At 35.8% G+C, this 13192-nt stretch overlaps 2 long non-coding RNA genes across 9 annotated transcripts in view; both read left to right on the top strand.

Moving 5' to 3' along the window:
• The window catches only part of LOC125697806 (uncharacterized), a 51087-nt gene that overhangs the window by 28407 nt on the left and 9488 nt on the right, over positions 1-13192 (top strand). For 5 of the 8 annotated variants that reach the window (XR_007378933.1, XR_007378939.1, XR_007378938.1 and 2 more), the window contains exons 2-4: positions 1357-1493; positions 2765-2834; positions 11972-12024. This is a non-coding gene — a long non-coding RNA (uncharacterized LOC125697806). The remainder of the gene's footprint in view (positions 1-1356; positions 1494-2764; positions 2835-11971; positions 12025-13192) is intronic. The other 3 variants (XR_007378935.1, XR_007378934.1, XR_007378936.1) reach the window with 3 other exon arrangements.
• Positions 6274-9940, top strand: LOC125697812 (uncharacterized). Its single transcript, XR_007378946.1, has 3 exons — positions 6274-6298; positions 8030-8102; positions 8851-9940. It is a non-coding gene; the product is annotated as an uncharacterized LOC125697812 (long non-coding RNA).

Below are 13192 nucleotides of genomic sequence, written 5' to 3'. Positions count from 1 at the left end.
GTGATAGCATCGCTTTACCACTGGTTTTTATTCCAAATGATGCAATTATTCTGAAATATGCTAAAAACATCTCATAGAATTTTCACATGAAACTGTTATAATGACATTTGTAAAATTCTCAGTGTGTGTGTTTGTGTATGTATGTACGCATGGAAGTTTTTCTTCATCTTTGTTTCTTCGAGTTTCTTCTAGATGACTGTGGAGCTTAGTAGAAATATAATTCATGTCAACCTTAGAGTTAAAAAAGAGTATTTTAGATTTTGTATACTGTTTTTTTCCTCTTTGAGTCTGTTGCACTTTCTGTGAAGAAAAACCTATGTTTCTTGATAGGAGACAAATATAGGGATTATACCTAGTATCCAAAAGAACTTGTGGCTTCCATCTCAATTGTTGGTGCAGCCTCTTGTGAAGGGATGCTGAATTTCTCATTGGTTCCTCTTTGGTGACCAGATATGTGGTTTGAGAAATAACACAATCTGTCACACTTTGGAAGCTTAAGGTGGTCTTAAGTATTGCTATTTTGAAAGCTGCAAGAGTTATAAGGCATCTCAGTGGATCTCACAACAATAAGCACAGAAGCTAAGCTTGTCTCAGCATATTTTATAACAGTGATAAATCTAATTTTGTTAAGTCTTACCTTTTCTTCTTGGCTGTGTTAGTCAATCTTTAACTAAAAGGCTCTGACTTTAGTTATTCAATGGCAGTTTGCTCCAGGCAAGATGAGTGTCTTCCCATGAATAGCCTTTTGTATTACATTTCTTAGAAACAACTTCATAAGTCGGAGAGTCTTGGATGTCTCTGTGGGGTGCTGTGCAATATTGATATTTGCCATTTAAGTAAATGGGAATGTTCAGTTTTTGAGACTTTTCCACTGATGTATGTACACAGGTAGGCAGGCTGCTGTTAGGTGCTGACAGTGACATCAGTACCATGCTGAAGGTTTGAACTATGAAAGAAGGTTACATTTCTGGAAAAAAATAAGGCAAACTTGGTTTCTTGGGCTGCAGGCGTGTGCTTTTAAGCAAGGGGAAAAGAACCCTGGAAAAGGTGGTGATCCGTAATGTGTATCTGGGCAGATTGCAGTCCCTGATGTCAGTGTGGTACCATCCCCTAATAAACTGGTAGGATGTCTTGCATCCTACCACAAGGAATGTGAAGGACAGACTAAAGTTCAGTACTGAAGCCAAGAATGAAGCAAGGAGTACGATAATCCATTCAGCATTCAAAAACTTGTCAAGAAGGGCTAAATGTTTTCTATATTGCTGTACTATAAGCCAGGGATTCAAAAAACATTTCTGAAGAAAAGATGAGAGGACATGATCAAGGAGACTAATAGAACTCTTTTTTACTTTCTAGATTTTGTGAGAAACCATTTTCAGTTGCTTTCAACTTGTTTTGGATTCAACTCATGATCTTAATGATGAAGGACGCCACAACCTATTAGCAGTCATCTGAGCCATCCAGATCTCTCAAGAGCCTGTTTCAGTAAGTTGGTCAGTGTTCCCGTGTGATGCATACGAAATATATTTTACGATTTAAGTATTTTCTGCATTCATCATTTGAATCAAATTACAAGGCACTCAAACAGTGAATAATTTATATTTCCCAAAAAGATGTTAAGATATTAAATAGCAGTAATAATGTTAGGTTTATTAAACTGTTACAGAGAGCTCTTTCTTATCTTTGGTACTGCTTCAAACTCTTTGCCCCTATCAAATATATATTTTCTATCTTTGATTTGATTGTAGAGTTGTTTTTGTGTGGTTTTTGTTTTTCAGAGTTGTGATTTTGAGTTGTTGTTTTATTTTTCTCTTTCTTGCTACTTCTATTATGTTTAATGTTTACTGGGCAAATCTTTTCAGGTCAGACATTCCCCAGCTGGATCTTCCAGTCACTGAATTCTGTAAAAGAAAATGGTTTTCAAAATTGGGTTTCCGTGTATTCTCTGTATTTGGGGACAAATGTGGAATTCTTTTCCCAAATCCACTTTGCCTTTCTGGCAAAGGTTGTATATTGCCTAAGTACCTGGCTTTGTAATGTATCTTCATATTTGTACAAATGGACATATGTCTTCTTCTACAGTGTTTTCTAATAGATCTAGAGACAGGTCGAGGAACACAGTTTTATATGCAACGCTTATTGGCAAAGTTAAAACTTTGGCTATTGACTCTGTGAGAATAACAGCAAAAATGGTATAGCTGTTTCTTCCCGCTTGAGTTGTAGCAGGAAGATTTTGGGACACTCCATACAAAATTTCAAAATAGAGAAAGAATGCATCCGAAATGGAATTTGCCATTGAGAAAGCTGCTTGTGTAGATACGATTGTGTAGACTAAGTTATTGCAGTCCAAGAGGAAAACTTCAATGTGATCAGGCAGTTGAATACTTTGGGGGAGGGAAGAGTTAAAATAGCTGTACAATATAAGGGTCGCATTACTTTCCTAACATCCATGGAGATGAAGATAAGAAAGCATTGTGAGCATGATAACAAGGATATTATGATGGTTAACATGACATTTATGTGGCAATGGAATGAGCAATTCTATAAGCCCTCAGGAAGACAAGTGTTGCTGAAACATGACAAATTTATTAAACCCATTTCTTATCACTTTTTTTTCCCCATATTTTTTCCCTGCAATACCACAGAGGATTCTGTGGCACAACAGTAGAGGGAAAAGAATGGCACCTGGCAGCAAGGTAGCAGAGCAGGTGTCTGTCTGCTCTTGCATAAAGAGGGAGAAATAGGAGCTTGCTTGTCTCTGCAGGTTATGGAGAGCTCCTCCACAGAAGATGGAAGGTCCAAATTGATAGATACTGTCAAAAGGACCTTCAGAGGTAAGGTTTAGTTTCTCGCTTGAAAAGATTAGTAGTTGTAGTCTGAGGCATATGAGAGGAGAAAATAAATTTTCCTCTTGCTGAGGACAGATAGGAGGATAATACTTACATACAGGGAGATGGAAGAGGAGGAACAATCAGAACAAAGAAACAATATGTCTTAACTCTAATGGCGATTTCTAAGTGAACGTTTTGATATCCAGTTTCAAATAGTGAGATTATGAAGAAAACAAAAGTGGAAAACTTCATTTTGAACCCATCCCACCAAGAACTGCCTCTTGTGTTACACAAAAAAAAATTGTTCTGTTAGGTAAAATCCTGAAGGCTGGTGTCTGTTCACTTTCTTGAGCAAATTTGGAAACAGATTAAATATTATATTTATAGTGAGGATGAGCTGCAGACCATACTATGAAGGGACCACGAATCAGCTGCTTCTCATCATCTCAGTCAATCCTTATAGAGCTGCTGAATATGACATTCAAACAAACAGTAATTAATCCAATTAGAGTGAGGTTTGTTCTTACTATTTCTCAGTCTGTCTACCTACAACACGTAGTATCCATCTACGGATGAGAAGGTGACCTATGTAGGCACTCTTAGGTACTGGAGGTAATAAAAATTATAGTGCAATTTAAACCCTTTTTCAGGGAGTATAAATTGCCTTAACTGAAGAACATCCAACCACTGCTGTGTGAAAGACTCATGCTAAAGCTGATTTTCTGGGCTGTAAGGGGAAAACTAATTTAAGCCTCACTAAAGACCAGAAGTGGCATTCTCTATGTAAAAGTGGTTATACAAAGTTTTCCTTCTAGGCTATAGTGCAAAAAGAACATCTTATCCAAACTACAACTGAGACTTGAAATCCTTTAGAAAGATATCTGGGGTGTGTGTGTGTATACATATAAAAGAAAATGTATGCTGTGATGTACAGGAATATAAGTAAACTGAAGTGATAATGCTCATTTCTAATGCTTTGCCTAAAAGTTCTGGTGACAAAATCTCTAGCAAAACTGAAAACATCAGAAATTTGCATCCCCAAAAATGAAAGAAAATACCTCAGTTTCAGCAAGCTTCATCCAGACCAGCTATAATCCAGCTATAATCTTGCGTAATGGACTTGCATAGGTCTTGCAAGATAGCAAAAATGTTGGTAAAGACTGTAGATGAGATGACTGTGCCCAGACCAGTTCCCTCTCTAAGTAAACAGGAAATTTTCATAAGGAGATTGTTTTGTGGCTTCTGAAAGAAAACCCTTCTGATTCATGCAAAAGTGCGTGCCAGCATTAAAATCTGTCAAAATAAAGTAGCTGTTTTTAGGGAAAGCTGGTATTTAAAATGTTACTACTGAAAACTTACTTGCTGCAGGATATGTCTTTAGCCACTGCTGATTAATGTTCTTTAGTAACATGACTTCAGTAACACTAAAATGCTTTGCACCCATTGTCCATACACAGATCTAATTCCTTTAGGTAACTGGATGAAGTTATGTCGCTATTTTTAGTGCTGGGCCCATTTTTTAATGTGTTCCTAATTGTTCTGTGCCAACCAGAAAGGAATTGTTTATTAAGAGAAAAAGCAAACAAAACAAGCTCAGAGATGATTTCTTTTTGTGATCTTGTAGGGTGTTAGGAGGGGGATGTTTGCTTGAGTGTCAAACAGTGAACCAATACTGCTTCTCTGAGAGTCTCTCAAGCTCTCCATGTGACAGATCTCTTTTAGCAAAATTAAGATAATTACCAGCCTGAAATGATTGCGGGACTAATTAATTGTTTGTAAATTACTTTAGAATTGTAAATGTCAATAGTAGCTCCAATATTATAGGTGTGTGTATATATATTTTTAAACAGATACAGTGTGAGCAGTAGCTGCTGTTGCAAATGGGCATAGAGGGCTGTTTTATTTCAGACTTTGCTGACTGGTGTCACTGATTACCTCAGCATCAGCTGTAGTAACCTGTAAAGAAACAAAACATACTCTTGCCTCTATCACTTTCTTTTTGTGTACGTTCACAGTCACAAGAGTGGTCTGACACACGCTGTGTCCTTCACTGAAGTTGCATACAAAAAATGATTTCCACTTCAGTTTGAACCAAGGTGATTAAGTTCAGATTTCTGGAGTTTCCACTTGTTCTAATGTAATTCAATCCATTTCCAGAACGCAGCTCTGAAATTGTATCTCAGAACGATTGGTTTAGGAGAGAATTCAAGACATGTTTAAGAAAAAATACATTTGTAATTGTTTATAATATATATTTGTGTTAAATAATATTAATACATAAAATACAGAGTTATAATGTAGAAACTAGTTCAGAATTGATGTTTTCAGGAGTTCATCTGGATAAAGACAGCAATGTACAAGTTTTACTGACAGATATTTTTAATATTTATATGCAATATAGACTCTTGGGTGTTTATCCTGAAATTTTCCCTACTAGTATGCTTGCATACATTCATCTTCTCTAACACAGATGTTACATAAATAAAAATATTAATAGAAAGAAGTAGCAGCCTCTTGACTGTAGTGAAGCCTGGGAGTAGATAAACTGTTAATTCAAATTAAATTGCTTTTATGAACTTCTTGTCATTGATATTAATTACTTGTACTGGCCTGGCCTGACCTAACCTACTTAGGTGGAACTGCAGAAATTACAGATGCTTCCATTGTACATGCAGAGAATGCACAGAGATTTACTTGCTTAAATGCACTCACAGATGCTGTCTACATAAAAATTAATAAAATTCACTGATGTTGTGTTGCCATAATGGTAGGAGTGCCTTTGAAGTTTCTGTTGAGAATTGTACTTCATGATGGGACAGGCTGGAATAGTTTTGCCTGTCAATGGGAATACCAATAATGGTAATTAATAATCTTCGTCCTCTGTAAGATTTAAGAACAGAAAACAAATACAGCTAAAATGATAATAGAACTCTTTATGATTCTCAGGTTAACAGTCCCCTATCCATTTTTGTGTAGCAGAGAAATGCTCACTGGAGACTTGTTGCTTGATTCCCTGGTGAAAAATAAAGATTTCTAAAAGGTTTATAGAGCTTCCAAGTAAGTATACATAAAGAAAGGTAAAAGTGTTAGAAAAACTAATGATGTGACAACTTAACACACTGGATTTATGGATCTTATTTCTGTGGCGTTTATTCACACTGATGGCTACTTGTCCATAGGGAATATGGTGGGGTTTTTTTTGTTTATTTTCTTTATTTATTTTTTTTAAAGACATTTTATTCAAATATATTAGGTAGAGCAGTCCAGGGATCTTTGAGTTCCAGCTAACAGAATTCTCTGACTGAAGCAGGTCGTGGTTTGTTAGTGAGGTTCTTCTGTTAGTTCAAAAAAAACCCCCAAAAAATTACAAATTGTCATGGTTTTGTGGTTTTTTTTGGACTAACAGACACAAATGAAGATTATGTTGAGGTGCAAATGGAGCTGGTACAGAACCACTATAGACTTCAGTAAGTAAAGTTCACATATTTAAATATATGCCCTCCTTTGTTCATATGAGTTAATAAGTTCTTTTTCTAGATTTCTCCGGTCAACTTTTGATTTTGGGTTCTGTGATGAAAGCATTGACACAACAGGGATAATTGGTTTGTTTTTTTTTTTTCTGCCCTTGACTTGATTAACAACTTTTCACTGTTGTGCCCAGTTGCTAACAGCCATCCTGGAATTTCAGGAACCAGTGTGTTCTTATGAAGTCTCCAGAGACAAACACTACGGTACAAACTGTATTGCAGCACAAACACCATCTCTGATCATTATCCTTGTTGCTTCTATACTTTCTGTAATATGAATTCCTGATCAAGACCTGGATTATAGAAAAGAAAATGTCAGAGAGTGCCTCTTAGTTCTGAAATGACATTTGGGGTTGAATGAATGTGTTTGAAAGGGAGAGAGCTCTGCTGTGTTGTATTGTTGATGCATCAAACTGATCAGGTGAATGCTAATTTTGTGGTTATATCTCACCTCCCTTTCCCCCATATAATTCTCATCACATTAATTAACTAACGTTAATTATGTTAGTTAATCTGCTTTAACTAACAGATTAGTCAAGGTATGCAGTAGAAAGTGCAGTAAAGCAAACAGTCTAGCTCTTTTTCTTCAGCTAGCAATATTGGGAACTAACAAGTAGATGGCATTCTATCTCTATTTTTAAATTATGAAACAATAGTTAAAGATGTTCACAGAGTGTATTCCTTTCATTTATTATGCTACTCAGTCTGATCAAAGAAAAAAAACCATATTTCTTTAACTGTTATAGCCTGTGATTCTAAATAATCAATATAAATACTGCACTAAAATCAATCCAAGACAAAATGACTTCACCTTTATGTTGAAATACTCTGTGTTTAATAAAATGTCTAACAAAAAATATCTTAGTGGCTGAGAAGCAAAATACCAACTTCCTGAAAACCAAAGATATTTGAAGGTAATCAATGGGTCTGCAAACTGAAAAGGAGAAGAAATGACTAATAATTTTTTAGCACTGCTGTTTCAAGTTTCATCATCAAGGAAGGAATTTCCTGTCGTCTTTATTTGCAGTCTTATAGTTGTTCCTATTGTACTAGACTCAGAAATCTACTAGGAAAAAGAGGAATTAAATCTGAAAGGAATTGTATTAAAGTGCCTTTAGGCATGCTTTCCATGTCGTCCCATTCATTTATTGGTTAAATTTCAGCTTAGAGATTTCTCCTCAAATTTTCCCAGGTGCTCCTGCTTGTAACTTAATGATGTGCTGCTTACCATCATTGCTGATATGCCCAGATTTTAACAGAGAACTTCTATGCAACCAGGAAGTTTTGGACAATAGATCCCCAATCTTTTCTGACTTTCGAATAAAGTGGAACTTAAAAGAAGGGGTTCTTAGGTGGGAAATATGAAGATGAGTGCTTAATCCCACCCAAAGTTGGAATCTGTGATGAAATTAACATGGAAATTACTCCACAAACCAAAAATGGCACATTCAGTGACATTTTCAAACTTTGCTAAGCTCTTGCTTGCTAGAGAAAGAAGTGCTTCAAATGTAAGTCCTTGTTATGGCTTGAGCACTGAGGCTGCACCAGTCTCAGTGCCTGTTCTCATCCTCAGGTCATCACAATAAAAGCACAATAAATAAATAGATGCAGATTCAAGTTGTCCTGTTAATCCCAGTAGAATCTACAATTTGGCAATTTTTTCTTTTTTAGGCTGTAAACGTGGCCTTGGGTAGCTGACCTTTGGTTAAACTTCTGGACTAAACCACCCATGTGAGACTGAAATGTATATATAGTGCTTTTGAGTAATTATCTGTGAGACTGTCTTTTATAGCATAGAAGTAATGACGTGTGTGTGTGTGTGTATATATGTAGTCTATTATGTATAAAATTGCTAATCTTTGTTTTTTTCATGGTCTAGATTTCCTTGATATTCTTTTCTGCCTGAGAATATATCTAAAGTGACTGCAGTTTAAGAAGCTTATACTTCTTGCCTAAGTTCTTTCAAGAAGCTCCCTCTCCTTAAGTGTCTTTTTGAGGTTGAAAATGCAGTTTAATGAATAGTAATGATATCTAACAGGCAAGGAGGCTAAATGAGAAACAAATATGTATTTGAACTATAGGCTCATTAAAATTATATTAAAACTATCTCTTGAGGAGAGATTGTCCATACTATACCGTGCTTTGTGGTTCCGATGAACATAAAACATCTGTGAATTTGGTAGGAAACCTTTTTGCTCAGGTAATAAAACAAGTGCTCCTAGGGATTTTGGAGAGAATTTCTGTCCTCCTTTTCACAAAAGGTGGTGATTTGTAGAGCAGCTGTAATATTGATGGTAAGGGAAAGAAGGAAAGAGCATGTGCAGTATCTGGTCTGTGAGATGGTATTGTGCTAACAAAACAAGTAGGTTAATGTATGAGTGCAGAATGTTAGTTTTACCAAACGAGCTTCTAATATTATTAAACACAGGAGTTTTTTGAGCTTTAGCAGCTGCTCTGCCTCTGAGACATCCAATTCTTTCTTGTTTTATCAGAACTGGAACCAGAGCTGGAGCACCGCACTATGCTAGGTTCCGTTGGCTCCAGCTTCAATGTACGTGAGATGGGGAAACTTACTGCTAGTGAACAAGGATGGAAATTAGTGTCAGTCTGGAAGATCCACAGCTTCTGCTACAGGGAAATGAATAATTTTTTTAAAAGCAAGTTAATGAAATTAGTTAAAAACGCAAAGGGAATTTAAAATGATATATAATTAAAATCATATACTTAAATTGAGTCCTAGAGCTTGCGCCTATAAGCAAATCAAGTTAATATTAAGACAAAAAATCTGAATTTTGTAGTGATTTTTTCTAGGATAAATATGTTAAAATACTGCATAGCTATCACAGACTTGAGACTGTTTGGAGTAAGAAGTGCTCTTGATCAGTGAGTGTCAGCATTCTGGCATTGCTACAAACACCGGCCAAACAAACTCGTAAATTTTTAGTGGATTATTTAATGTTAGCAGTAAGGAATTCTGGGCGGTGGAATGGTAATAAGTCACTGCAATTTCATTAAAATAACACTCTCATAGATTACTTCAGTAAATCTAAAAGATCATCAAGATGAATGAAGTAATTAAAAAATCCTACAAAGGCTACATCCCCAGTGATTCTAGCTATTGTGCAAGGAAGTGATGGCTCTTAAATAAAAACATGCGTAAGTTGAAGGATTCAGCTTACAGTGGAATATTGCTCTTTATTCCAATTCCTATCCCAGGTGTAGTAATTTCAGGGTTTATCAGTTTAATGTGATTTCATTGTTTTCTTTTGCAATTATCAGCAACTCTTATAAACTTAATATTTGTCATTATTTAAGACTGAAAAAGTGGTAGTAGAATATAATAAAGTTGGAAATAAAATCTTAACAATAACATCTGAGCTCATATCTGAATTGATTGCATTAATAACAGTAGCGGTTGATACTTTTATATTTGGATGGTTTTTCAATATTGTAACCGAAATAGAACAAGTGCAGTTCAATATTTTGTGAACTCTAATAAGGAAATACATGAATATAATATTTGTGCTGTAGCAATCGTGATTCAGATTATATTACTTTACTGCCTTGTCCTACATCTGCCTGTTATTATTTTGCCAAAGATGTGTTGCTTCAGAAATAGGACTATCATATTTATGTAGCCTTTTACAGCTAAGTCTTTACTTTTAGCTTTGATAATAACTGTGAAGATTTCATGCATGTGCTCAACTTGCATTTAACATTTTAAAGCTATGTTGCAGCTTACTCCCTAACACCCATAATATAACTTGCAGCTCTTTCTCTGAAATGCAAACTAAGTCTTGTTTTATCTGGGAAGGCTACAAGGCTACTTGCATGCGCATGGTCACAGTTACCATGGCTGCCTTCATATATTTTTAATTTGTAAGCCCATTGAAATGTGTTCCAGGCTTCCTTCGAGTAATGAAGGATGACTATGCAGAGATTATATCTTCTCAAGTCCATAAAAACAATAACTTTATGGAATACTTACTCACTGAAATAGAAATGAAATCAAATAATATGAATCATGCAACTATGCTATCAGTCTTGTTCCTCATTACTGTCTGATTTCTAGGAATTTAAATACCAAAAAAAAAGCATTCTTCATGGAACAGTCTACAGAAAGTGTTTGAAGGTCTCATTCAGCTCAATGTAAAAGCTTGCCGGTCAGTCTAGCTCAGTCTGCCTAAAATTGCCAGGACTTAAAAGATAGGCCTCACCTGGCCTGGTTGGTCAAAGACCGCTTGGATACCATTGACTGAAAATGGAAAGTCATGTATGATTACTGCTCAACATTAGGACATCAAAATGAAATGAACTTGAAGTGTCATCTGTTTTCAGACTCTAAATTAATAAATTTAGAAAAGAGAAGAGGAGGGAATTCCAATGAGATCAGAAAAATTAGTGATAAGCTACGGAAAGGGAGAAATTGAAATCTTAATTTAGAATCTTCCTTTGCTTTTCTTGTAACTTTGAGTGCAGCTGTCCATAGCCAGAAGGCAAAAACATCATCTACCCATGATTTGTACAGTCCAGTTTTGAGCTCCTTACTGAAGGTTGGATAAATGCATTAGTATACTGTGTTTACTGAAGTAAATGGTGATAAAATATGCTGAGAAGGAAAACTTAGTACCCTATTTCCAGTGGTGAAGTCATGTAATTGCATGCTTCTCACACCAAAACTGACAGAGGTCTGGTTTGGCAGGGGCACAAACTGCAAAAGCAAATACTAATTCTCTGCATGACAGCAGTTTCCAGAAAATAAAATGTAACTTCTGAATTTGTGTGGGTTTTTTTTGCTTTTTTTTTTGTTTTTTCCAGAAATTCTTTTAATGTCATCATTGGTTTTTACTAATGTTTGGATCATTAAACAAGTGAAACTGAGGGAAACTTACAGAGAGAAGAGTCACTCCTGTGTGGCTTGATAATGTTGTATAATTAAAATGATAGGAACACATTTATCTATTTTGATTAGGTATTGAGAGGAAATTCTGCACTCACAGAGTGGTGAGGCCCTGGCACTGCTGCCTAGAGAGCTCTGGGTGCCTCATCTTGGAGGTGTCCAAGGACATGGATGGGCTCTGGAAAGCCTGAGCTGGTGGGGAGTGTCACTGCCAAGAGATATTGGTTCTAAATGGTCCCTTCCAACCCAAAACATTCTATGATTCTACAGATATGCAGTCTTTAAAAAATATTTAATTATGAACTAATACCCCTTCCTCCTCAGAAAACAACAAGATGAAGTAAGATCAAGGCTGTATTGGATTGTCAATTACATCATATATTTGCTTCATGGTAAAGCTAATTACTCTACAAACTGGAAAGGTAACTCAATCCTTGATCTAACTAGTGTGATTTCCTGTTGAAGGACATCTTGCCCAAATACTTCTGCTTGTATTTTAGACAAACATACTGCTCTTTCTCTCTTGCTACATTAGCAATTGCCACTTTATGAAGTCCTTTCCAGCAGCACTTTTTCTTTTCAGCCTGACAGGCGGCCTTCCTTTGCTTGTGCCCTTTGCATGCTTTGAATGCTGATAGCTGGGATCTGATTTACCTTGCATATCCAGGAGAGAAAAATCTAACTTCTTGTTATGATTGTTACTGATATTACAGGATACAAAGGTTCTCCAGTCCTCGAAGAGGTTACTTCAAAAGGCTGCAGCAAGGTAACATCTCAAGACTCGATCCTTTATTTAGAAAGTGTCAGCACAGGTATACACTCTCACTGTTATTCAGAGAGGTATTTTATGGTATTTTCTATTTTAGTAACAGGAAAGTATCACTCTGTCTGTTGAAGAGATGCCTACAGTTTCATCTGTAGTGCTTTTGAGTTTGTTTTTCAAAAGCATCTCAGTGACTTGGGTATCTAAGTCCTAGTGAAAGTCATTCAGACTTAGATAAATGGATTTTAGGGACAGGATTATAAGCATCTGCTATGAAATTCAGCATGTCACTCTGTGGAATCTTAATTACCAACTAAGGTTACAATGTACTCCTGACTTGTTTATGGGATATAATAATTATCTTTGAAAGATAAAAGTCTTTTTAAAAGTCAACTGTGTATAAGACACATAGGTGAAAATCTTACTATTTGTTTTTTATTCACTTCTTTAATTGTGTCTCTGAGCATCTCTGTCACTCACTTCAGCTGGCATGCTTCTAATTTAATAGACTATGCTTGTCAAGATTGTATATCAAATGCTGCAGACAATCAGCTAAGTCCTTAGTCATCTGTCAAATAATGGGGTCTTAGGTGCAGTGAGAATAAGCTGGCAAAGTAGGGTATGTTGCATTCTGAAGTTTAAACTGTTTACTGATAATACAAAAAGAGCATTAAGGGATTGATAGTCTATTTGAAATTCCTTTGAAAATATATCCCAGACCGGATCTTTTCTGTTGCTTGTCTCTTGTGTGCCTCTTTAAGAAATCCATTCTTTTAGATCCACGGCTGCTATAAAAACCTGAAACCTGTCAGAGCTCTGCTGATCCAATTACAACTTTAAAACTTTTAAGCTTATGATTTACAGTAAGCTCATTCTATTTAAATACAAAGGAATCTTCTAAAACACTACATTGTCTAGCAGCATATTTCACAGCAATTCACCTCTTTTTCCCCTTGACTTATGCAAAGCAAAATAATTTTTATTGGAAATTAAAGGTAGGGATGGCTCAGTTTCCTACCATAGTTGAAGCTAGACAGTGAGCTCTACCCTGTTTTTCTATTGAGACAATGCTCTACTGTGGCATAATAATACCTGTTTTTTCCTCTTTGTTTTAATTGCTTTTGTTTGTGTTCTTTGGTTATGAAAAAACAACCACCCACGTTAGGAAGAT

This window comes from Lagopus muta, chromosome 9 (genome assembly GCF_023343835.1).
Source record: "Lagopus muta isolate bLagMut1 chromosome 9, bLagMut1 primary, whole genome shotgun sequence".
NCBI lineage: Eukaryota > Metazoa > Chordata > Aves > Galliformes > Phasianidae > Lagopus > Lagopus muta.
Note: the sequence above shows the minus strand (reverse complement) of the source record. Positions and strands in the feature narration are given on the sequence as shown.